General features: G+C 42.7%; 1 protein-coding gene across 1 annotated transcript in view; it reads left to right on the top strand.

Annotated features, from left to right (window-relative positions):
- The window catches only part of mafa (MAF bZIP transcription factor a), a 126707-nt gene that overhangs the window by 92911 nt on the left and 10017 nt on the right, over positions 1 to 23779 (top strand). The gene's annotated exons all lie outside the window — the stretch shown is intronic.

Genomic DNA, 23779 nt, shown 5'->3' with positions numbered 1-23779 from the left:
CAATTGTAATCTCAGTACTGTCACGGTGCTGAACGTTGGTAATTCGGCTGCTGTGTCGGGGAGCATCCCAGACTGCCACTACCTCAAGATTGAACACGCTGTCTAACGCCACGCTATATCCACCAATACAGAGATGTTACACCAGGCTACCTGTACAGATATGTTACACCAGGCTACCTGTACAGATATGTTACGCCAGGCTACCTGTACAGATATGTTACGCCAGGCTACCTATACAGAGATGTTACACCAGGCTACCTGTACAGATATGTTACACCAGGCTACCTATACAGATATGTTACGCCAGGCTACCTATACAGAGATGTTACACCAGGCGACCTGTACAGATATGTTACACCAGGCTACCTGTACAGATATGTTACACCAGGCTACCTGTACAGATATGTTACACCAGGCTACCTGTACAGATATGTTACACCAGGCTACCTATACAGAGATGTTACACCAGGCTACCTGTACAGATATGTTACGCCAGGCTACCTGTACAGATATGTTACGCCAGGCTACCTGTACAGATATGTTACACCAGGCTACCTGTACAGATATGTTACACCAGGCTACCTGTACAGATATGTTACACCAGGCTACCTGTACAGATATGTTACGCCAGGCTACCTGTACAGATATGTTACACCAGGCTACCTGTACAGATATGTTACACCAGGCTACCTGTACAGATATGTTACGCCAGGCTACCTGTACAGATATGTTACACCAGGCTACCTGTACAGATATGTTACACCAGGCTACCTGTACAGATATGTTACACCAGGCTACCTGTACAGATATGTTACACCAGGCTACCTGTACAGATATGTTACACCAGGCTACCTGTACAGATATGTTACACCAGGCTACCTGTACAGATATGTTACACCAGGCTACCTGTACAGATATGTTACACCAGGCTACCTGTACAGATATGTTACACCAGGCTACCTGTACAGATATGTTACACCAGACTACATGTACAAATATATTACACCAGGCTACCTATACAGATATGTTACACCAGGCTACCTGTACAGATATGTTACACCAGGCTACCTGTACAGATATGTTATATCAGGCTACCTGTACAGAGATGTTATATCAGGCTTCCTATACAAAGATTTTACACCAGGCTACCTGCATAGAGAAGAGACAAATCTCTTAATTTAGATAGGAGACACCAGGCTACCTGTAAAGAGAGAGACAACGCTCTTCATATAGATAGGAGACACCAGGCTACCTGTAAAGAGAGAGACACATCTCTTCATATAGATAGGAGACACCAGGCTACCTGCATAGAGAAGATACACATCTCTTCATATAGATAGGAGACACCAGACTACCTGTAAAGAGAGAGACACATCTCTTCATTTAGATAGGAGACACCAGGCTACCTGTAAAGAGAGAGACACATCTCTTCATTTAGATAGGAGACACCAGGCTACCTGCATAAAGAAGATACACATCTCTTCATATAGATAGGAGACACCAGGCTACCTGCATAGAGAAGATACACATCTCTTCATATAGATAGGAGACCCCAGGCTACCTGCATAAAGAAGATACACATCTCTTCATATAGATAGGAGACACCAGGCTACCTGTAAAGAGAGAGACACATCTCTTCATATAGATAGGAGACACCAGGCTACCTGCATAGAGAAGATACACATCTCTTCATATAGATAGGAGACACCAGGCTACCTGTAAAGAGAGAGACAACGCTCTTCATATAGATAGGAGACACCAGGCTACCTGTAAAGAGAGAGACACATCTCTTCATATAGATAGGAGACACCAGGCTACCTGCATAGAGAAGATACACATCTCTTCATATAGATAGGAGACACCAGGCTACCTGTAAAGAGAGAGACACATCTCTTCATATAGATAGGAGACACCAGGCTACCTGCATAGAGAAGATACACATCTCTTCATATAGATAGGAGACACCAGGCTACCTGTAAAGAGAGAGACAACGCTCTTCATATAGATAGGAGACACCAGGCTACCTGTAAAGAGAGAGACACATCTCTTCATATAGATAGGAGACACCAGGCTACCTGTAAAGAGAGAGACACATCTCTTCATATAGATAGGAGACACCAGGCTACCTGTAAAGAGAGAGACACATCTCTTCATTTAGATAGGAGACACCAGGCTACCTGCATAGAGAAGATACACATCTCTTCATATAGATAGGAGACACCAGGCTACCTGTAAAGAGAGAGACACATCTCTTCATTTAGATAGGAGACACCAGGCTACCTGTAACGAGAGAGACACATCTCTTCATTTAGATAGGAGACACCAGGCTACCTGTAAAGAGAGAGACACATCTCTTCATATAGATAGGAGACACCAGGCTACCTGCATAGAGAAGATACACATCTCTTCATATAGATAGGAGACACCAGGCTACCTGTAAAGAGAGAGACAACGCTCTTCATATAGATAGGAGACACCAGGCTACCTGTAAAGAGAGAGACACATCTCTTCATATAGATAGGAGACACCAGGCTACCTGCATAGAGAAGATACACATCTCTTCATATAGATAGGAGACACCAGGCTACCTGTAAAGAGAGAGACACATCTCTTCATATAGATAGGAGACACCAGGCTACCTGCATAGAGAAGATACACATCTCTTCATATAGATAGGAGACACCAGGCTACCTGTAAAGAGAGAGACAACGCTCTTCATATAGATAGGAGACACCAGGCTACCTGTAAAGAGAGAGACACATCTCTTCATATAGATAGGAGACACCAGGCTACCTGTAAAGAGAGAGACACATCTCTTCATATAGATAGGAGACACCAGGCTACCTGTAAAGAGAGAGACACATCTCTTCATTTAGATAGGAGACACCAGGCTACCTGCATAGAGAAGATACACATCTCTTCATATAGATAGGAGACACCAGGCTACCTGTAAAGAGAGAGACACATCTCTTCATTTAGATAGGAGACACCAGGCTACCTGTAACGAGAGAGACACATCTCTTCATTTAGATAGGAGACACCAGGCTACCTGCATAAAGAAGAGATGCATCTCTTCATTTATATAGGAGACACCAGGCTACCTGTAAAGAGAGAGACAACTCTCCAAATGTCTTAATTTACACCAGCCAGGATAGAGCTTCTCTTTCACACCAGTATCTGCTCACTGTGGCTTCCTTCAAAGGCCTTTTTAATTGTTATTTTCTGCTCTTCCAATGCATAGAATTGCCTTTTCAATCATGCTTTAAATAACATGTGTATCTTTCTAATTCCCCTAAGTAGCATGGGCTCTTGGAGGGAGACTTGTCTGCAAAACTATGTTTAAAGCTGTTACTTAAGCAATGTTTTATAATGATTGCTTACAGTATCTGAGACCTTACTTTCAGATAATAAAATCTGTAGAGAATGAGGAGGAAATAATAGAAAATGTATGTCTTAAAGATGTTTTCCTCTCAGGATACAGTATCAGACAATAGTTTGCCATGTGTGGCGGAACGCCAAAGATTTTTATATGTTGATGTACTGTAATGAAGACATAACAGAGATGGGAAAATATTGAAGTAAGTAGCAATATTGTAATTCATCTCCACAGCTAGTCATCTGAGTATCGCACGCACCCACGCACGTGCGCACGCACACACACACACACACACACACACACACACATATGCACACACACACACACATACGCACACAGCATGCAGCTGTCCATTCAGCCGACACTCAGACGTCCCACTGCAGAGCAATCAAAATGGATTGAACCAACTCCGCTCCACCCCCACCCCCCCAATCAGATATGCCTGCGATTGGTGTTTGTGATGATCAATCCATAGTAAAATAACAGAGCATAAATCTGATACTGTTGTTCCAACATTTTTAATAACATAGATTTGAATATTGCCATGTGCGTTGGAGTGATTCATTGGTGAAAAAGTGCTATCAGGCTTGTATACTGTACATGTCCAGAGTCCTGGTGGCGCGCCAATAATGCCATTAACTGCATTGTTCAAACTCATTATGAGATGAGGAACACAATAATAATCACGGGACTACAAACGCATCATTTCTCCCACTGAGCTAATCACTTCTACTGTTATTAGTCTCTCTCTTTCTCCCCTTCTCTCTCTCCATCTCTCTCTCTCTCCCTCTCCTTCTCTCTTCCCTCCCTCCTTCCTTCCCTCCCTCCCTCTCTCTCTACCCTTCCCTCTCTCTCCCCCTCTCTCTCTCGTAAATTGCAGGGTGTCTGCTGTATAAATCCCATGGTGTTGAATTAGTATTGTAATTTCTGGGTATCCCTGCATGCCTTGCCAGGGCGGACCTTGGAGTTATTAATCTGAGGAGACAGGTGCCATGGAAACAATATGCTGAGCGGACGCTCGCTTGGCCAGGCGGTGGGTACTGGAATGACCCTGCCCGTGCCAAAGTCCTCAGTGCATTCAATTAGAATTACAAGGCGTGCATTCAATTAGAATTACAAGGTATGGACGCGGGCCCAGCCTCAGTGAATATAAACCAGCTATAGATCACAGATCGGCTTGCTGCTGTTCATGTTGAGAGGAAATGGTTTTAGATGAGTAGCTGATCACTGTGGCCATAGGGAAGTAGAAAGTAATTCATGTACAGTACCAGTCAAAGGTTTGGACACCTACTCATTCAAGGGTTGTCTTTATTTTTACTATTTTCTACATTGTAGAATAATAGTGAAGACATCAAAATTATGAAATAACACATATGGAATCATGTAGTAACCAAAAAATATTAAACAAATCAAAATATTTATGCCAAGAGTGTGCAAAGCTGTCATCAAGGCGAAGGGTGGCTACTTTGAAGAATCTCAAATATAATTTTTGGTTACTACATGATTCCATATGTGTTATTTCATAGTTTTGATGTCTTCACTATTATTCTACAATGTAGAAAATAGTAAAAATAAAGAAAAACCCTTGAATGAGTAGGTGTCCAAACTTTTGACTGGTACTGTATATTTCAGAATATACCTTTATAACACATTACTGACACACACACACACACACACACACACACACACACACACACACACACACACACACACACACACACACACACACTCAAATACACACGCCTAAATGTGGCCCACAAGATAAGCTACGCTCACAATTGCAGCAAGCTTTAAACATGAAACAGCAGTAGCCAAGCATTAACAGTGAATCGTTGTGCTTCTGCTGCCTTCGTTGACTGCACTGAGTGTTATTTGAGCTCTGTTGTTTTCTGGACGGCCATAATGTGTGATATGGAGTGGATACTTCAGTCGTTTACCTCCTCTCTGATAGAACAGCTGTTAGAATGCACATATGGCCCACTGACGAACATGACAGATGAAACACTTTGTCTGTTTGCTTTTGTTTAAGCGACGGCTCCTCTCCTAATACCAGCCTTTTAAGTGATCAAAAAGACCCAGCGATATTTGATGTTGACTCCGGAGAGAGGGAGAGAGAGGGAGAGAGAGGGAAAGAGAGATAGAAAGAGGGAGAGAGAGAGAGGGGGAGAGAGACCGTGTCACCCATTGATATACAACTCCAGTCTTCTGTCACACAAGCGCAATGTCTGTTGGGAAATAATGTGACAGCTTGCGCGCCACACAGCTCTGTGACATGATAGAGGGAAGAAGGAAAGGAGGGGGAGGAAGAAGGGAGAGAGTGATGGGTGAGGGAGCGAAGAGACAAAAGAGAGAGAGGAATAAAGTATCAAGGGAAAAATGAAAGACAGAGAAAGAGAGAGGAAATAGAGAAAGAGAGAGAAAGAAAGTGACAGAGAGAGAGAGAGAGGGAGAGGAGCAGGGAGAAAAGACTGAATCAATTCAGTTGGCCTGTCCCTCCAGTCTCCAACATGTCATCGCCTGTCAGGATGGATTTAGAATTCAGGCTTTAGAGAGAGACCTTTCACCGATGGCCTGCATGAACACATTCACTAAAGTCTCAATGACAAACATCAGCCACGCGGTCAGCAGACGCTTCAACCCCATTGTGACCAAATCACTGGGAATTACTGTGCCACAGACCCCTGCCTAGATTGACTTGCATGTGATCTGTGTAATAGTGTTTGGTGAGGGCTTGCATGAGTGATTCAAGTACATTCGGTTTGTCAAATGTTCTATTACGGTTGAACAGATTTTGTTCCACCATTAATCATTTTGAAAATACATCACTAGTAAGTCTAACTTTTCAACTAAATTTGAAGAGTATTGATTTGAAAGACATGTCACAATATAGAACTATAATTGTAGTACTTGAAATCAGTGCTGAATTTCACCCAGGTCTGACACTTACAGTACACACAGCATGCCTTCACATCCTCCACTAGAGATCCGGGCTGAGCTGGGACTACCAGGGGAGTGTGGCAGGAGTCCAGGCCCAGAGCGGCACACTTTCTTTGGGAAGGGGAGGGTGAGGTGTCAGGCTGCCTGTAGAGGGGGATGAGTAGAGGAGAACAGAGAGCAGGGTGCGTGAGAGCTGGAGTGCCTATGGACAGGGCCATTAGGAGAGAGGAAGAGAGCCAGAGAGAGAGAGGTATGAGGAAAAGGGGAAAGAGAAAGAAGGAGAGAGAGCAGGAGAAATAGAGAGAGGAGAGAGGGATAGTGAAGAGGGAGGGAGAGAGAGAGCGGGTGAATATATCGAGTCATTAGGCATGCGTTTGTGGGAGACTGACTCCCATATGACATTGCAGGGTGGCAGTACACAGCTAGCTTCTGTTCCTCTTCCCAGTAAACAGACAAACAGATTGGTTCGTTTGCATTTCACTCCTCTGGGCGGCCCATCATTAGGGTTCTGGGGAACACTTTAGGCCTTTCTCCTAGCTACTCTCTCTTGGCTCTCCTGAGAAAGAATATTGCTCATACTGTATTTATTTAGTTTTCTGTGTTTTGAAGAGAGTTTCCGATTGAGAATCAGATACACTATGTTGCCTCCTGTCTCTGCCATTGACAAGCAGAGAAACAAAATGGGGAAATGATAATAATCATGAGAGAGGCTAGACAGGACCCAGGGCGACTGTGCATGCGTGCGTGTGTGTGCATTCGTGCATACATGTGTCAATGTGTGTGATGCACATGCATTTGTGTGTGTTTATGAGCGTCTGTGTTGAGGGCCAGAGTCATTGTTTACTTTCGTTGTGAATTTTCTCCATGACACTTCAGCCAGTATCTCTCCCCATTATGTTTTATTATGTAGTGTTTACCTTGGGCCGAGGTGTGGAGACTACAACAATAGACAGTGTAGAACAAGAGGCAGAAAGTGCTGCTCTTGGCCCAGTATCAAACACACACACACACGTCTCATTGAGGTAAGATTGGAGAGTCCGACACGTTCCACATTATATTCCTGTTCTTCACCGTCAGACATTGATGGTCCTGGCTGGCCCTATACTACATATCACCAGACTCTTCTCTTCTCATGGCACCGCTGGCTGGCTTGATTCGTTTATTTTATGAGGTGGGATTTTTTTAGTGTGAAAGAAAATATGAAATGTGAAATTGTGAAAGGGGAGGTTATAAGCTGACATATGGAATTGTTTTAAGATGGTCATGCCATGGATCACTTAGTTATTTGATTTAGAATTTTAGGACCCCTTTAGGTATCAAAAAATAATATGCCATTTCTGTGTTTTTATTTTTATAAATTTGCAAACATTTCTAAAAACCTGATTTCACTATATCGTTATGGGGTACTGTGTGTAGATCGATGAGGCTAAACATGTATTTCATCCATTTGAGAATAAGGCTGAAATGTAACAAAATGAGGAAAAAGTGAAGAGGTCTGAATACTTTCCCGAATACACTGTACTGAACAAAAATATAAACGCAACAATTTTAACAATTTGACATATAAGGAAATCAGTCAATTGAAAGCAATTCATTAGGTCCTAATCTATGGATTTCACATGACTGGACAGGGGCACAGCCATGGGTGGCCCAGCCAATCAAAATGCGTTTTTCCCCAGAAAAGGGCTTTATTACAGATCCTCCTCAGTTCCATCAGCAGTCCGGGTGGCTGGTCTCTGATGATCCCGCATGTGAAGAAGTCGGATGTGGAGGTCCTGGGCTAGCGTGGTTACACGTGGTCTGTGGTTGTCAGGCTGGTTGGACGTACTCCCAAATTCTCTAAAATGATGTTGGAGGCAACTTATGGTAGAGAAATGGACATTCAATTATTTGGCAACAGCTCAGGTGGACATTCCTGCAGTCAGCATGCCAATTGCACGCTCCCTCAAAACTTGAGACATCTGTGGCATGGTGTTGTGTGACAAAACTGTAGATTTTAGAGTGGCCTTTTATTGTCCTCAGCCCAAGGTACACCTTTGTAATGATTATGCTGTTTAATCAGCTTCTTGATATGCCACACCTGTCGGGTGGATGAATTATGGGTTTTGTGGACAAATAAGAGAAATACGCTTTCTGTGCATATGGCAAATTTCAGGGATCTTTTATTTCTGCTCATGAAACATAGGACCAACACTTTACATGTTGCGTTTATATTTTTGTTCAGTATATATATATATAAACAATTTTTTACACATATTTAACCCCATTTTTTGGGTAGGCACAAAACTACCTCCATACTTCCATTCATTTTTTAAACCGGTACCGGTTACCTCCAGACAAGTCCCTTTTCACAGTGAGGTCACATTAGTTTGTAGCCCAAATGGTTCGGACGCTACAAATAGAAGTTGGCATATCGACGGTTCCGTCTTTAGACGAGTCCCGCGGGGCTTGTGGGGATCGTAGAGCATAACGGTGATCATGTCACAGGCGTCAAAGTGAGTAGACCAAGGTGCAGCGTGGAATATGTTCATCTTGAGTTTAATGAAAGAAAAGAATGAACACTTTACAAATTAAACAAAAATTGACAGCAGACAGTTCCGTCAGGTGCTTACAACTAAACGGAAAATAACTACCCACAAAAAAACAAAGGAAAAACAGGCTGCCTAAGTATGGCTTCCAATCAGAGACAACGATAGACACCTGCCTCTGATTGGAAACCATACCCGGCCAAAACATAGAAACAAAAACATAGAATGCCCACCCACCTATCACACCCTGGCCTAGCTAAACAGAGAAAACACAGCTCTCCTACGTCAGAGCATGACAGACCACCATCGTGTTTCTAAGAGTCTCATCTTTCCATGGAGTATTAGTTATTAGTTAATAGGCTATAGCCGTTTTTGTAAGAAGACGGATTTTCAGGATGTGTCATGGTCTGACAAATATCGCTGTAGCTCGGCCACCTTCCACTGCAGATGCAGAAGACAGCCATAGGTGGATGCGGTGGATTGAGATGCAGCCCATGCACAACACAAAATGTATCTCAAGCTTAAACTTGATGGGGTCTTTTTTATTATGTTACTTAAATTGACGCACCGGTGCGTCAATAGACTCTAGGAGGTTTTACACACTTCCAGATAACGTCTAGATGAAGTTGTTTTTAGTAGAATTTTGAGCTCCATCTAGAAGTACAGTTATTGAAAAGATGATTATCGCTGGGCCTTGACACATTTGAGAGCTATTTAGGGATGAAATAATGATGGAGGAAGTGCTAAGAGGCAAAACTGCCAGTTGGGTGGAACACATTTTCCTCTGTTCTCCAGAAAGGAGAGAACCAAAGTCTGTGTCCTAAAAGGCACCCTAGTCCCTATATAGTGCATTACAAAGGTATTGCACTATATTGGAAATAGGGTGCCATTTTGGACGCATACATAGTGATTCTGTCACCACTAAGGAGAGGAAAAAACCCACCATGGGGATTAATCAGTTCAGAACCTTATCATGACCCGACTAACACTAACTTTAGCACCTACTATAACTCTCTCTGTTTTCTATCCCTCTGTCACCTGTACTCCCTCTTTTCAAGTGTCTATTCAGTTTGCTTGCTCTCTCGTTCATGTCATCTCTCTTCTCTTTCTTTTCATGTAATCTCTTTCTATCTCTCTCTCTCTTTCATATCATTTATCTTACTCTCGCTCTCTCTATCTTTCTCTCTTTCTCTCTCTCCCTCTCAGTTTATTCTATGTCTGTGTGGCTGGCTGTTGCAGGGTGAGTGATGGTGTCCATCAGTGTAGTGTGTGTGTTGTAAAACAGTCAGCCGCTGACAGATTGACTGAGACGTCCAGCCCCTCAATCACCAGGCTCACAGAGAGGGAGAGAGAAAGAGAGATAGGGAGAGAGGAAGGGAGAGAGAAAAAAAGAATGAGAGCTACGCAGAGAGGAAGGGAGAGAGAAAGAGAGATAAGCAGAGAGGAAGTGAGAAAGAGAGAATGAGAGATAGACAGAGAGGAAGGGAGAGAGAAAGAGAGATAGGCAGAGAGGGAGTGAGAGAGAAAGACAGAATGAGAGATAGGCAGAGAAGAAGGGAGAGAGAAAGAGAGAATGAGAGATAGACAGAGAGGAAGGGAGAGAGAAAGAGAGAATGAGAGATAGACAGAGAGGAAGGGAGAGAGAAAGAGAGAATGAGACATAGGCAGAGAGGAAGGGAGAGAGAAAGAGAGAATGAGAGATAGGCAGAGAGGAAGGGAGAGAGAAAGAGAGAATGAGAGATAGGCAGAGAGGAAGGGAGAGAGAAAGAGAGAATGAGAGATAGGCAGAGAGGAAGGGAGGGAGAAAGAGAGAATTAGAGATAGGCAGAGAGGAAGGGAGAGAGAAAGAGAGAATGAGAGATAGGCAGAGAGGAAGGGAGGGAGAAAGAGAGAATGAGAGATAGGCAGAGAGGAAGGGAGGGAGAAAGAGAGAATGAGAGATAGGCAGAGAGGAAGGGAGGGAGAAAGAGAGAATGAGAGATAGGCAGAGAGGAAGGGAGGGAGAATGTGATGGAGAAAACAAAGAAAACAGGTGAACATGGTCAACATTTTAATGAATTTAATTGCCCAAATAAAACGGACCTTTAAGCTCCAGCCACAATAAAACAAGTACATAAAAAAAGAAAGAATGGAGAAAAAAAAAGATTGATAGGGAAAGAAAGTGTTGTTCTGTGTCATTTCGACAGCTGTTGATTCAAAGAGAAAAACTTTATTGGGTCCAGATGGTCCCAGTCAGTGGCAGAATGAGAGAGCTGACTCCATTGGCTCCAGCCATGTGTTTCTCCTCCTGATCGAAATTAAAATGGTAGTTCGTTTGTCACCGCTCACTACACAGCTTAAAATGTAGCCCTGAAACGTTACTTAGCGATAATGCACCATTCTTACTCAAAAGCCTGTTTTTTTTACTTTTACAGTTGGAAGACAGAAGGAGTATTTCCTTTTAGATGAGATTTAAACTAAAGACATGCAGAGTTTGCCCAACTTGAAGCAATACTATTATTCTAGTTTCTGAGGCAATATAAGTATTGTTAACCATCATTATCCCTTCAAAACCAAAAAACATGGCACCTTGACCTTTTCACTGGTAATGATATCTCTGTAGTCATTGAGTCAGTGAATTGGTCTATCTATGCTCCCAATCAGAGGTAACATGCAGGAGTAGTGTGACTGTAGTCAGCCTGTATCATGGTGTGATGAATGTATTTATTGATGCCTATTGATCCTCACAGCCCCTCTTCTTAAAGACACAGTCAGAGATCAGCTCAGGACTGAAGCAGTGTGTGCTAACTAAGGCTCTGCTACCACATAACACACACACGGACACACACACAGACAGAGGCACAGACACACACCGCAAACTAGGTGATGAACACACTCACTCATCGGTTGAGGCGTGGAAAGGTTAACTGTCACAAGTCAGAGACGACACACACACACATACACCCACAAACGCACACACACCCAAACACACACACACACACACACACACAAATTAGAAAGGCAGTAGCTTACGGGAAATGAAAGATCAGACTGGAGGGTTGAGAATATGAACAGTCACAAATTTAAATGATCACAGGAATGAGAACTTGACTCATGGTGACAAAGAGATCACACTGAACTGGCCATGATCACAGTCAAACACACACACATGCACACACACACCCACTCACTCACACGGAGGGCATGTTAAACAGAGACGTGTCCGTGACCTGTGCTTGTCTCACTCTGTGGTACCTTGGAGATACCACGGCAACCTCCAGCTCCTAGTAGCGCCACGGTAACTGTGACCTTGACGACCGTGGCATCGCGTAGCGCTATGCAGCCGAGCGTGTTAAGACATATTATTAATGTTTCATTACAACTGCCCTAACCCAGGCCTCCACTCCGCTCCCAAGGAGTTACACATATCCTTTATTTTCCTCTTAATCTCTCTCTCTCGTGCTCCCGCACTCGTTCTGCTGTTCTCTTTTTCTCTCTCTCGTAGAGAAGCAGAGTGATGGATCGCTCATCCAAAACGAATGATCACATTTCTGTGAGCTCTCAATCTTACTTTCTCTTTTCCTCCTCTCTCCACCTCTCTCTTTTCTGAGCTTTTCTATTTACCCTGTCTCTCTCACTATCTCTCTCCCCTTTCATGTAATATTTGACTTTTGCTTAATTCTCAGAGAGGCAAGGGAATAGTATAATACTTTAGGGATGTTAAATGGTAAATTGTTGCATAAAAAATTGGATTAGTGTATTGTTTTTTCACAAATTAAATGAACAAAAAAAATGTCAGCAGGAATTTCATCAGAAAACAGCACTGATCCAGATATCAGAGAATGTATTATTATCCGTTTGCATAACAGTCACTCAGAATTCATGTGCTACTTTTTAAGAGCAAGGTTTCTTTTCCCACTCTGACCACAACATGCTTGGAGAATCCTCAGTAAAAGAGAAATCACTGGCCCAGATTTGACTAGCCTGTATGGGGAAATGAGGCACTGTGTGGAATGGGGTAATTGTTTGCATATGGGTCATTGACTGTGAGACTGGTTTAGATTTTCAAGAGGGCCAATGAGCAATAAGCCAATATAATTGACTTATTTCACAACGATACTCATTCTGTGTACTGGCCATGCTAACAACCTATGAGCAATCTCCAAATTATATATTTCAACAGTTTTATTATGACACGCACAATTTCATTTTAACAAAGTGCCTTTTGAGAAGGTTCCACGGTTCATGTGTTGTGGAGTTTTAGAGCTGGACGGCTTCTTGACATATTTTAGTTCCCAAATTGAAATTATAAATATTTCCACTCGGTTCAATTCAGGTGCCGGGTCACAACCATACTGTAGTATCAGGACATCAACAATAGTATTGTAAGAATGGAAATTAAGATGTAATTTCACAGATATTTTGTCCCATAAACTCCTCATCCTCTAGTCTACAGCCTGATGACGGTCCCGACGTTTGATTGAATTGAATGTTTTGTTTTTGTTAGATCTTTCGCTAGGTGAACTCTTTCAGATATGAAGTGCACTTATGGTCATCTACTTCTCAATTTTGAGATGTTTTGGTATTTAGGTTAATCAATATTAGTATTTTCAAAAAGTAGTATGATTGGATTATTATACTACCGTCATCAAAATGTCATGAATTGTAACCACTTTTAAATGGGCATACATCCATAATTTCAAAGTCTCACTACATTGAATCACAAATCATTTAAAAGCCCATTTCATAGAGAATGTTACAAACTGGACTGTATGTCAATGACTTTAAAGAGATGGTGATTGGGACTAAGTACAGGTAAATCGTTCGCGTTCAGTGTCTAAATTCAGTGTCCTTGTCTTTGACTGCCATTTCCCAAAAGTCAGACTCTTCCCAAACGCCAACAAATTTTTCTCAGACTCAGAAGCATCTGCATTCACCAAATGTTGTGTGGTTATACTTAGGCGTATTCCCCAGACGTATACTGTAACATAGGTCATTGTTGATATGTTGTAAATGTTTTATTCTATATTTACATTTTCTTCTGAAAAATGAATTATCCACAAACAGTCCGGTCCTGCAGTGTCTTAACAAAACGAAACCAAAATATTTAGTCTGACTTCATCCAGTGTCCAGAATAAAGGTATTTGCGTGAGGTGCAAATATGCGCATATTTAATTAGATGTTGCCTAATTCGCATATTTTAATACAACATTTCATGTTTTTATATACAAAAATGTATATTTGTGTCTGGTTAAAATTGACCCTATTAGGGTGTGGTGCCTGGCCTTAAACCTATGAATAAGAAAACATGATTCGGCCATTAGTTCATTTTATGCACTTTTGCAACTCATACTGTTCATCTGATGTAGAAACCACAGCGGTTGAAACAAAATGCATGAAATATGCACATAAGGTAGCATTTCTTGCATTCATTCTGATAGTAATCTTTTCCGAGTTTAGCAGAATTCCTGCAATTAAAATGTTCAAAATTGAACTTCTTTTAGACTCACTGGGCAGTAAAATGTTATTACGGTTGGAGAAGTAATCTATACTAGACGTGTACACATCAATATGAGCACATATCCATTCGTTGATTTGAGCGTATTTCTGTGTGTGTGTGTGTGTGTGTGTGTGTGTGGTGTGTGTGTGTGTGTGTGTGTGTGTGTGTGTGCATGCGTGCATGCGTGTGTGTGCATGCGTGCATGCGTGTGTGTGTGTGTGCATGCGTGCGTGCGTGCGTGCGTACTGTGTGCGTTCTTGTGAATCTGTGTGTTTATGCGTGTGTGTGTCTACATCGGTGTGTATGTTTCCGAACAGACACTGGTGAACAACTGCAGATTGTGAAACACCAAGTGGGCGTGCTACACTCTATGATCTATGGTACGGAGCTCATTGTTACTGTGTTCTAAAAATACAGGATCTGATTGGGTAATGTGTGTCTCTGCTCTCTGTGGTCTCACTAACAGTACATTTAGTCTGGCCGACAGAACCACACTTCTCCAGAGTGTTCTACTTTCAAAATATTCCTGAATTAGGGAAGATAAGTCCCGTGTAGTTCCCCCTCCCTCACCAAACATATTAGCTGAACATTTCCACACACCGAATACCGGCTGCTCTGCAAAGGCCGTGCAGAGTTTTTTGTGGGTTTATCATTGTAGTAACGTAAGATACTGTAATCAAATGTATGTAAGATTATTGCTTGAAACATTAACGTTAAGGTCATTATTGCAGTGCAGATAGATTTTATAAACTGTCAGACCTGCATAATGTGTTACAGGAGCTAATTGTATGTAGATGTAAATGCATGTGTGAGTGGTTGTGCTTTCTTCTCCATGTGTGTTTGATTAGGTCTGAGTCTCTGACACACAGTGTTTGGGTTATGTGTTGAGAGATGAGCGGACTGGCGATGAGATGGATGACTAACAGCCACACACAGGCCCACCTCGCTCTCCTCTACCTCCCATTGTACAAACACATGAGTCACACAGGACAGCGACTCAGGGCCTGGTTCACTGCTCGCTGAGCCCAGATCAGTGGAGGGACAGTCCTCTACAGTCTACCATAGCAGGGGCAGAGGAAAACCTGATTGGGACGTGGATGTGTTTTTTATGTCTCCAGAAAGGGTTTCAGCACTAGCTTTTGTTCTTTCTCCTAATAATCTCAATTTGACTTAATTGTACCTTTCCCTTCTGAGCTTGATATTTTAAAATGGAAAGTTGAGAAGTATCATAACCTTTCAGATGAACAGAGCTGTGTGTCAAACCCCTGCCATTTTGGCTTTGGCTGTGTGCAGTTTCCTTGGTTGTAATGAGCTGTGATATTTATCTGAGGCAACTCTTATCTCTGGCTGGTTGTAGGTGTTCCTACATAGGCCTCTGGGTCACTCACTCCCCAACACCTACACCAAGCACTGTGAACACAGCCACTGAACAGAGGCAAGGGAGCGTTACGGCAAAATAAGACTCAGATAAGCAGAAGGTCATCTGGAATTTTCCACAAGTCGAATCCTCTGTTCCGTTAACCTTGTAGGGTGGAAAAGAGCACAGTGTTCTCATCGCAGCCGTACGCCGGCCGCACTCGTCTATTTCTCTTTTGTTTTCTCATCTTTCAATTGTGTTTTTCTGCCTCCGGACATCACATCCCACCAGCACGTTTCATTCATCTTTGGATCAGGGACAGGAACAATGCCAAAACAGGAGAAATCATTTTATTGTACACTTCTGCAATTTAATTCATGAACAGTTTTTGTGTAGAATGCATTACGTTTCTGTATTCAAGTAAAAACAAATATGAAGAAAAAAATGCAGTTCAACTTAAAGACGTATGTAGTTGTGCTAAAACACCAGAATTGTGTGTGTGTGTGTGTGTGTGTGTGTGTGTGTGTGTGTGTGTGTGTGTGTGTGTGTGTGTGTGTGTGTGTGTGTGTGTGTGTGTGTGTGTGTGTGTGTGTGTGTGTGTGTGGTGTGTGTGTGTGTGCGTGTGTGTGTGTGTGTGTGTGCGTGCGTGTGCGTGCATGCATGCATGTGTGTGTTTGTAGAGACAGAAAGAAAGAGAGAGAAAGAAGACAGAGAAACAGATGCTCTGTACTTGGTGGCTATCTGCAGTTAAACCACAGGCATTTGCATCGCAGGAAGTGTGACATCCGTGTGCATATGAGAGGGACAGTCCCAAGGCAAAGACAGTCAACAACCCACTTCGATTTTTTAAACACACAAACACATACACACGTACGTAACAATGGTGTGGGCATGATATAACACCACCTCCATGTGGTATCTGGTGCGTTTATAGTGATACAAGGTGGTGAGAAGTAAAAATGGCTTACATTACTGTGCCTAGGGCTGTTACAGTGACCGTATTACCGCCACACCGGCAGTCACAAGTCATGAATTGCAGTCAAATTCCACATGACCGTTTAGTCACAGTAATTAGGCTTCTCCAAGCTCTGATGCTGCTGATGGTCATTAGTAGCCTACCTAACTTGCTAACTGCCTGGTACTCAGCACTCTATTGTCCCTCTAATCACTCTGACATCAATGCAAATGTATTCAAAAATCTAATAAATGTGGACCGTTCTTCCAATATCTTCAATATGTACCTTGGATTTGGATAAGGACGCTCGCAGTTGCGTCCCCGATGTGTCTGTCTTCACTTATAGCCTGTGAGAAAGACCCGATCACGTGACGGAGAGCCATGTGAGGCGCTTCGTATTGCGCAGCACACTCAGGGAGAAGGGCACAAGGCAGCACTCCCGGCCGCAAAAGGCCTAGATTTTTTTAGGGTGCAATGCGGCCACAAAGGGGATGCCGCCGTGAAATTCGAGGATTATCAAGTGCTTGTCAAATTGTAAAAAAAAAACAAAGTAGAGTTCATGCCTTTCAAGCAACTTTTTTCAAATCATCATTAGAGACTCATAATGCAGCCTTACAATGTATTGAACATCAAAACATATAGCCCAAAGTTTGTAGAACAACTAAAGTTACATTAATAACTCTAAATTAAGCATATAGGAGTACCTATTTCTTTGATAACCGCTCAACACAGAATAGCCGCGTGTGCACTCCCTCAAATCATTTGGAGAAAATATTTATATTTTATTCAGCTTTGTTCAATTGTATTCTTCATTCTATAAAATAATGCTATGGAATTATAAGCAAATCTTGTCTGCTAAATGAACTAATGTAGCCCACAGCCATTTGGCATAGCCAGATCAGGACCTAACATAAGGACAGCTCAGAGTAGGCTATTCTGTTCTTCTGAAATAGACTACATTTTCTTTATATCATGCTTCTTTAGACCTGTCTAAAATAAATTATGGATTTATTGTGAAGATGTAGGCTGTATTACCGTGAAAGTGAAAGTTATTTGCATGACATTCACCGGCTGACGAAATTGTGTGACCGCCACAGCCCTAACTGTGCCTCAAGATTTCTGGTAAATGTGGCACACTGGACATGATGCAGACAAATTAATAACACATCCGGTCGAAAGAACATTTAAGTGGTTTCAATTGATTTAGTTTAAATCCTCAGACTGTGACAAAAAAGTCCAGTTCATACGTCCAGTGTTTTATGTTAGATATGATATCAAACCCATTTTCACTCCCTCCAATAATTATGTATCATTTCTCCAATCTGCTTATTACAGGATATCCCGGCCACTTGCCATCTTTCACAGATCAAGACTTTATGGACCTTTTTAGATGAAAAATTATCAATACAGGAAGAAACGTCAGCAGAAATGCGGTGACACATTGGCAACGCCGAGCCACTATCCATGCCAGCATCAATAATTTAGCCGCCAGCTCATAACTTATTTTTTTTAATGCATAATTGAATCTGACCAATGTTTTCTTCAGCCGTTAAAATGTAGAGCAATTTTTAAACAATAAAAGGAGTGCTCCATTAAGTATTTTATTGGCTTCTCTTTCTCTTTTGCATAGCATATGTACAGTAGATATATAGCGCTAGACACTGTAGCAGCCATTCCTACTATAATCTGTGCATCTTAGCCTACAGAGGTAAAAGGGGTTGTATTTATTTACAACTGTTTGCTTTCTCCAGTACCTTAACTTGCTATCCATGTAGAAAGTGTGGTGAGATAGATAGTCTGCACTCACCTTTTTATATCTGTGGTTGAAAAGGGGAAGAGGGTCTCGTTGAGGTGAAGTGTGTGGGTGTGTATGTATGTGTGTTTGTGCGTGAGTGGGTAGGTGTTTGTATGTGTGTGCACACCAGTATGTGTGAGAGCGCCTCTGTGTGTTCCTGTGTGTGTCCGCCTCTGTGCACCTGTGTGTGTCTGAAATAGGAGGTGGAGGTGTCACAGTGTTATTTTAGGCCCATTAGTCTTGGGTTTGCGTGACTAGGGCTGGAAGTGGGGCCTTGGAGGGCTGACTTAGCTGAGCTGGGTTTTGGGTACAGTAGGGGAGGATTGTCTGACCTCACCCTGGGTTCTCTCTACTGTAGTCTGCCCTGCTGTGCTCCAGACAGACAGACAGACAGACCGTGTGACAGTGAGCAGCCAGCGCTGCTGAGATGGTTTTATGCACAGTGAAGTGTAACGTGAGCAGAGTTATTCTCAGCTACTCCGTTTACAGAAGAACAACAAGCGCTGAAGGACGAGTGAGAGAGAGAGAGCTCACCTTCAAGTGCTCCCCCCCCTCGTCCAGACGCAAGCACAAACACACAGACTAAAGCATACACACAAATACAGTATAGCTATGCACACACCTGCACATACGATTGCACACATACACACACATACACACACGCACACACACACACAAATGTATTATTACATTTGTTTCAACAATTGATTGAGAGAAAGGTGATGTATGCATTTTACATTGTCATTATAAATGAAATGAGGTCATAGTGGGTGCATTTTATGCTGCAATGTTTTATATGAAGCTGCTAGTATAAGAGACAGAGAGAGAGAGAGAGAGAGAGAGAGTTGAACGGCAAAAGGAATCGTTGCTCTCTTGGCCCCGGCAGGCAGTGGCGACCCTGCAACAATTCTCATTTGTTTTGCAACAGAGCTTAATAAATATTGATTTACTATTTTAATTACATGCTAATCTCAAAACACATAGGTGCCAGCTTTATGGGTCTCTCAAGACATATGGAAAATTTCCTCTTTGCAAATATTTATTAGTGACGTGGTCCAGAGAGGGCTATAAAAGTGAATAGTGATCATTAAACAGACAGTAACTGTCTACAAGTGTCAATATCAGCCATGCCAGTGGACAGGCCAACCAATCAATTGTAACATAATTGCGCTGCCCCTTTAAGGACTATGTAAATCAAGTAAGGAGATAAAACTGCTCCAAAGTTGTTACTATGGAATAGTTATGATGATTAATAGTGAATATGCTGCATAGGTAGGTTGAAGACATTACATTACAAATATGTTTTAAAATTATGTACTGAGGAAGTCAGTTCAGCTGTGTAAAAGAATTATGAGTTTTTATCTCAGTCTAATTCCAATAAAATGCTACATTAAATAAGAAAACAATTACTAAAATACAAATATAACAAATGTGAAGTATGAAATAAATTTGAACGCAGGGAAACAAATATATTTGTTAGCAATTGTTTCTCTCCTCTCTCTCTCCTTTCTCTCTCTCTGCCTTTCTCATTTTCTCCCTCCTTTCCTAATCCTTCCATCAGTGAGATATATTGAACCTGAGACTGCATTAAGGTGATTAGAAAGCCGAGATATTAAGGGGAAAGCTTGTCTTTTTCAAAGGGGAAAAGCCATGAGTGAGTATGAGTAAACAACTTACTATTCATCTCCTCAGTGTTTCATTTGAACTAAACAAAATGGACATCAATTAGTATAGTATATAGTATTTTTGTTGTTGGTATTACGTATATGTGAGTATATTTGCGTGTGTGTGTGACGTGTGTGTGAATATGTGTGTGTTTGGGAATAATCTTTGCGCTGTGCAAGGTTTGCATGGTTTGTTCCTCAGATCAAGGTTACTAGTTTAATTGAGCCTTAACTGGACCCAAAGCTGAAAGAGCAGAGAGAGCTGCATTGATTAGCTATGAAATGGTTCCAATATGGCCGCTCAATCAGGCTTCGCGAGCAGCTCCCTCAGGACTTTGATTTCTCTGTCAAACAACAATCCTGGACCCTGGCCTTCAAAGAGAAACGCCATCTTTGTTGTTGTTTTCCCCAATGTTTGAGCGATGTCACCCGGGTCGATGTTATCCTTGTCCATAAAGACTCTCCCACACCGGAATAGCCATAGAAACAGCTCCAGCTGGCCCTCTCCACGGCAACGGCCAATACTGGTCAATCCCCCATGGTGACGGATTTGCAGTGTGCTCCTAAAGAGGCCTGTGCAACACATTGACAACATTTAATTCTGTAACGCAGCTCACATTCTACCCAGTGGCTTCAGCAGCACATCATTACATTCTGCAGCTTTCCCTCTCTCCTTATCTGAGTGTTGACCAGGACCACTCTGTCAACAGTGTCTATGACAGGACCTGGTGCAGCTTAGCGTAGTGTCAGAGGAGTGGTGCTAGCGAGAGGCTAACCGTCTAACCGTTTCTGCTAATTGCCTCATTAATTATTCGCCGGTGTGAGCCTGCTCTAGCACTTCGTTGTGGGGAGCAAATTGTTCTGATTGGTTTGCCTCTGTCAATTATTGATGAGGCAAGCGAACTCAAGTGCTAACACCTGGCTTTGGTGCTGCGGAGTGGCCCACTGTTCCCATCACTGGGTAGCTGTATTGTTCACACTGCTAGAGAATTTTGTTGCTCCCAGACGCAGCTTACCTCTTAGCCAGGGGTGTATTTAGGACTGTGTTGGTTCTCTCAGAGTGCATGAGTGTAGCCCTGGGGCAGTGACTGTGATATCTAGTTCTATGGATACAGCACAGTGAGGTTACTGGATGGAGACTTTACTGGGTGATTCCACACAAAACTAGAACAGAAAATTACTTTATTTAGGAGGCCTGGGTCAGCCCAAAATGCCACAAGTGTTCCAACTTCAGTTCATTATTTATCAATTATGCTTTAAGATACAAATGTAATATATGTCAACAATACTTCCTCCAAAGGACCTTTCTATGGGTCCTGTTTATTCTAGTTTTGTGAGGAATCACCCTTCTGTACTGGGACAAAGCAGTAGTTGTTTTTTCTGAATCTGGTATGTAAGCAGTACACACTGTATCCTCACAGGGAAGGCCACGTGTGTGTGCTGCCCTGAACCACCTGCGTATGTTGGGCCTCAGCCGGAGAAAGAGAGGCTTTGTTTGTGAACAAGTGACTCACCCGGGACATACTGATATGGTAGTACACACTGAGGCCTTACTCTCTCCTGTTTTCATGTAGGAAATCATGCCTGACCATTTTGGAAAATGTAAAGAGATGATGATGAAAGTAGATGGGAGGCAGGCAGTGATAATTATTACCACCTGAGATTAAAGCTAAATTATAAACTGGGTGGTTTGAGCCCTGAATGCTGATTGGCTGACAGCTGTGGTCTATCAGACCGTATAACACAGGTATGACAAAACATTTATTTTTACTGCTCTAATTCCGTTGGTAAACAGTTTCTAAAAGCATTAAGGCACCTCGTGGGTTTGTGATATACTGTATGGCCAATATACCACAGCTAAGGGCTGTGTCCAGGCACTCCGCGTTGCGTCGAGTATAAGAACAGGCCATATACCACACCCCCTCGGGCCTTATTGCTTAAATATCACACATGGTATACAGTAACCACATCATTATAGGTTATCATAACGAGAACAGGGATTTTAGGATCCTAGGATTTTAGCTAAGAGTTGTTTCGAATAGCTGTGTGTGTGTGTGTGTGTGTGTGTGTGTGTGTGTGTGTGTGTGTGTGTGTGTGTGTGTGTGTGTGTGTGTGTGTGTGTGTGTGTGTGTGTGTGTGTGTGTGTGTGTGTGTGTGTGTGTGTGTGTGTGTGTGTGTGACTTCTAATATTTTTCCACAGTGTACTGTTCTCCTGTCCTTACATTAGGGTCAGTAAATGGAGCTCCAGTGCCAGGTAGCTGTGTTCTCTGTCTAATGGCCCACCCACACACAGCCCGTATTAATCATCCCAAACCTCTACTCTACCTGGGGGGTAGGAAACCTTTCAAGCGTTTTTTCAGCAAAATATCAACCCAAAACACTCTCTCACAGTGGCGTGACGGACTGGCTTTAGAGAGTAAACACAGGTTAGATAAAGGAACTGATGTGTCAGTTATTGATGTGTAGTGCTCCTTCACCGTGGGCCTGTGTGTAATCCCTTTGTTGTTGGTCATGTTGTTATACACTGAGAGTAGAAAACATTAAGAACACCTGCTCTTTCCATGACACAGACTGACCAGGTGAATCCAGGTAAAAGCTATGATCCCTTATTAATGTCACTTGTAAAATCCACTTCAATCAGTGTAGATGAATGGAAGGAGACATGTTAAAGAAGGATTTTTAAGCCTTGAGACGATTGAGACATGGATTGTGTGCCATTCAGAGGGTTAAATGGGCAAGACAAATGATTTAAGTGCATTTAAAGGTGGTATGGTCGTGGGTCCCAGGCATATCAGTTTCTGTCAAGAACTACAACGCTGCTAGAATTTTCACGCTCAACAGTTTCCCGAGTGTATCAAGAATGGTACACAACTGTGGGAAGCATTGGAGTCAACATGGGCCAGTATCCCTGTGGAAAGCTTTCGACACCTTGTAGAGTCTATGCCCCGACAAATTGATAGGTGTTCTTAATTCTTAATGTTTGGTATACTCAAGTGTTTTTTTTGTGTGGCTCAATAATGGCTCAAGGACATCAGAACTGACCAAATAGATACTGTAGGATGCATTCTAGAGATGAACATCTCATAAAACTATAAACTTCATGAATATTATTCTAAAGACTCAAACCCAGAGAGTGATCTTTGACTGAGGGGTTGTGTTTAATCCAGAGGTTAGACTCATCCGTGCTGTTAGTGAGCGGCCTCTGTAGCCATCTCTGTCTCTCTGGCCTTAATTGAAGCTGATGAAGGAGTCACCCCCCATGCAGCCACCGCTGTCGCTCAGAATCTCAGTGTCGATGCAGTCAGACCGTACACACTCACAGGGTGGTCACCGGCCCTTTGTTTTTACACAGGCACCAGGAAGGGCACCACCGTCCCAAATAACAGTGAGTCAGCCTGTGTCATGGCTGTGACATGGTGGGCCCAGTGTCTGTGGAGGTTATGGTGGGGTCCCTTCGATGCGGGCCTCTCGCTCTTTCACTAACAGTCATGGTGTGTGTCTGTTTGTGTGTGTGTGTGTGTGGGGGGGGGGGGGGGGGGGGGGGGGACACACACACACACACACACAAATGGGTGGTCTGACTCATACACATTTAATGACCTCTACTGTCTCTCTCTCTCTCTCTCTCTCTCTCTCTCTCTCTCTTTCCTTCTCCCTCTCTCTCTCTCTCTCTCTCTCTCTCTCTCTC

Source organism: Salmo salar, chromosome 26 (assembly GCF_965601325.2).
Source record: "Salmo salar chromosome 26, fSalSal1, whole genome shotgun sequence".
NCBI classification, from domain to species: Eukaryota; Metazoa; Chordata; class Actinopteri; order Salmoniformes; family Salmonidae; genus Salmo; species Salmo salar.
The sequence above is the reverse complement of the archived record's forward strand: the minus strand, read 5'-3'. Positions and strand labels throughout refer to the sequence as shown.